Here is a 3,686-nt window from a genome sequence, read left to right as displayed (position 1 = left end):
ACCCCAGCCAGATTTTCCCAGACCAATCTGGCCTCCTCTGAGGAAGAAAGAGTTTTCCCTGAAGGTAAGACCCAGTAGATTGAAAGGCTTTCCTGTGAAGCTCCTGGATTCTGTGTTTTTCCTCTCCTGCCCAGAATATGGCACTTTTCTGACTGTGGGTCCCACCAACATAAGGTGATGTGGTATCTTTAACTTCAGCAGACCATCCCTGCTGGGAGCGTGGTTGACACAGAGGAGAGGTTGTAGGTTGACTTTTCCAGACCCTGGGTTCTGAATTCCTTGAGGTAGGCAATCTACCTGAACTGGGTTCCACCACTCTCCCATGGAAGGCACAGGCTCCAGACAAACACTCAAAAAAGCTTAATTGTGCCTATGCCTGGGCAATTGGAGCCTGAGAAACCCTGCCACTATATCCAAAGAGTAGTTGAGCTTTAGAAACACAGCCACAATACAGAAAAATAAAAATTCTTTTCAGAGCAGGGCTTCCCATTCCTCGGGTTTGCCAATCAAGAGCTTAAGTTGGTATGTTGCTTTGTGTATCTTCAGGTCCTATCTGCCCCCTCCTTTCTTTCAGGTCCCAGACCCTTTCAAGTATTATGTGTTATCTGATCCAAAAGTTGTCTGATTTTTTTCTTTTTCTATCAGCACTGCCCCCTCTGCATCAGGGCAAAAGCGAGCAACCTCTGCTTTAACTCGAGGTTCAGCTGAGCTGGGGACCTATTTTAGTTGTCAGAATTTGTTAATTAATTCCATAATTGGAGCTTGGTTGTGCCCAGCCCCTGCTGCTGGTAAAGTCTCTTTCCTATCCCCTCTGGGAAGCAGCCTGTGGGGAAGGGGTGCCAGCTGCCACAGCTTGGGGAACTCATGGTTCTGGGTGGGGTCATGCTGGTCCAGCTTGTCCAGACTGGAGTACACTGTGTGTCCAGTCACTGACACGGCCCCAGCAGTTGTTCTGCACTGTTCCTGGCTATTTACTAGCTTCTCTGGAGAACGAACTAATTCCCACACATCACTAAGCTGCCATCTTCCAGTGGTCTTACTCTTAAAATTGTTATGAGGTTCCATGAATCATGCCCATATTAAAAGCAGCTTAAATGATAAACGTTGCACCTGTTCTAGCTGCTGCATCAGTGAACCATACCCCATCTATCTCCTATCCTTAGACCTTGTTATTTCCTGAGTAAAAAAACCTCATGCTAATGTTATGTTGATTTTGAAGCAGAATACAGAGCTGGACAGAATCAGTGTCTTTAGGAGTGATTAATTCATCAGCCAGGAGTTTTGCAAATTTATAAAGAGCTTGGCCCCAAAGAAATAATTTTCCATCAGGGCCACAATTTCCAGTAAATCACTTTTGACTATCAGGGCTTTTTTTCATATTCCTCAAAGTCAGCCGACCATAATAATACTTTGGTATGACAGGATATCTTCAGTGGTCTGATGAAATATAGGAGTCAGAAGATCTTACTATTCCATTGCTTGTTTGGGATTGCCTCTAAAAACTCCATCAATTGTCATGTTAAGGAAAAATGTGTGAAATTCACATTCAATGTCATCAAACAACTCAATTTCAGTGGCTTTGCAGTAGTGTCTGTTGAGATCTTCAAATGATGTTCTGTGCCCATTCTTCAGGAACCACTTTAGGAAACCTCAAGCTAAACAGAACTTCTTCATATAGAGCAAATCCAAGATAACAGGGCAGGGAAGCAGGGAAGCACCTACGTTGTGGGATCTTCATTCTCTAGGTCGCTGTGAGCATGTTTGCCTGTTGTGATTATGGGCATTGGGATCCACAAATATAACTGACCAGGAAGAGTCCTGGTTATCAAAGGGTTTACATTCATTAATTGCTTCTAGAGCTGCATTTGCTAAGTCAATTAAGCTTGAATGTAGTTCTGTGCTACCATTATTATATTTGCTTCCTCATTTTCAGACACCAAAGTCAGGCATACAGCAAACCATTTCTATAAAAGAAAAATGGAAGTTTTTGAATGAAGGAGACCCTATCAATGATGTAGATAACCTGAAGTCCTAAGGAAATAATTTCCATAAGATAAAAGAGAGTGATAATGCAGTTATCAGAAGATGACCATATTCCTAATAGGAGAGGATTTCATCTGTGGGCACAATGAATATAAAGTGAAGACATGCTGTTGGATGTGGATCCTGCTTGAACTGCTGAAACTTATCAGCCTGATGCCTATATCAGTTGAGAATTCCTCTCATATATTTTATAGATGAATGCTCCAGATCATGGGTCCTTCTCTTGTTATCATCAGTATGCCTGTATGCCAGAGCCATAGCCCATGCCCCAGTATCACAGCACAGGCTATCCTTGATCTTGAATTTCTGATCATTGTCACAAGTTTTAGTGGGAAACAAACCTGTGATTCAACTTTGATACTGCAACAATGTAGACTTGACAATTTTGTAACAATGATCCGATTTATATCATGGAGTTTCATTATCAAATCTTGAAAAATCAATGCTTTTAAGATATTCATAAACTGAGTCAGATCATAAGAAAGCAGGTGGAGAGTAGATAACTGCATTAGGTGTGTTGTCCATTTCAAATTGTTGACTCTAATCATGAGCATTCCAGGTAAACTGAGTGCTTGGCCTGGGCATTTCACTCCAGGACCTTCCAGCTCACTTCAGCTGAGTTCCACTACTCCAGCCATAATATCAGTCCCAGGCTGAAATTATTGATTTGGGCCTACTAAGCATAGATTATGGATTCAATGTTGTATCTCTTGTGGTTCAAAAGGGCTCTAACAGTTTTTTCAGGTGGTTGAATGAAACATGGACCAAAAAGCAGCCTACCTTACCTATGGTCAATATGCCAGAATTGGTATACTGTAATGTAGATGAGGGAATCCAAATGCTTACAGAGTTTGGAATCTTAGAGTTGATTTATCATGTAAGACTTGCTCACTCAACCCAAGAATGTCCAGAGGGGAAACATTGCAGGAGGATAATGCGAGATAAGTTTTTGAGACTGACTCAATCTTCCCTGAAGAGCTCTGTGATTGCTCTTCTTTGCAGATCAAATATTATGGTGGGAACTGCTGCCACAGTACTTGGACCTTTAAACACAATAGGGATGGGCAAATCCTCGGTTGGCAGAAGCCACCCAGGATTTTACATTATCACTAAAGACAAGTGGACAAGGCTACCACAATGGACAACAGACTAAAAGCATCAATAAAAATTTTCTGACTTGTAGAGCCCTATGGCATTGGCTAGTACATTATGGCTATCTAGAAATAAAATAGATGGTCAGTCTACTAAATTTTTACTTGACCAGTTATGCAGAAGTGTTCTAGAGCAAGTGAACAAAAGTTTAACTTGAATTACAAAACACAGTCATGGGATCTTAATTACCAGACTTGAGACAGTTTATAGATCCAGAGCCCTTTGAATGAAAGGATGGTTGGGTCCCCATGGGGAAGTACTCTGTTACAATGAAAAAAAATTATACTGTTAATCCTCCTCCCAGCTTTCCCCAAAGAGACATATGGACTTTTATCAGAGGACTGTGTATTGGGAAAAGGAAACGATTAGATATTTTGGAAATTATTAGACCCTGGCTCAGAAGTGACACTAATTTCAGGAGAGCTAAAATGTAACTGTCGTCCACCCGTCACAGTAGCAACTTATGGAGGTTAAGTGATTGATGTAGTTTT

The 3,686-nt window shown here is 41.4% G+C and overlaps 1 pseudogene; it reads right to left on the bottom strand.

Moving 5' to 3' along the window:
- Positions 1-1,159: 1,159 nt before the first annotated feature.
- LOC143671927 (phosphorylase b kinase regulatory subunit beta pseudogene) lies at positions 1,160-2,681 on the bottom strand (annotated as a pseudogene).
- Positions 2,682-3,686: the final 1,005 nt, after the last annotated feature.

This window comes from Tamandua tetradactyla, chromosome X, assembly GCF_023851605.1.
Source record: "Tamandua tetradactyla isolate mTamTet1 chromosome X, mTamTet1.pri, whole genome shotgun sequence".
In the NCBI taxonomy this organism is placed as follows: Eukaryota; Metazoa; Chordata; class Mammalia; order Pilosa; family Myrmecophagidae; genus Tamandua; species Tamandua tetradactyla.
The sequence above is the reverse complement of the archived record's forward strand: the minus strand, read 5'-3'. Positions and strand labels throughout refer to the sequence as shown.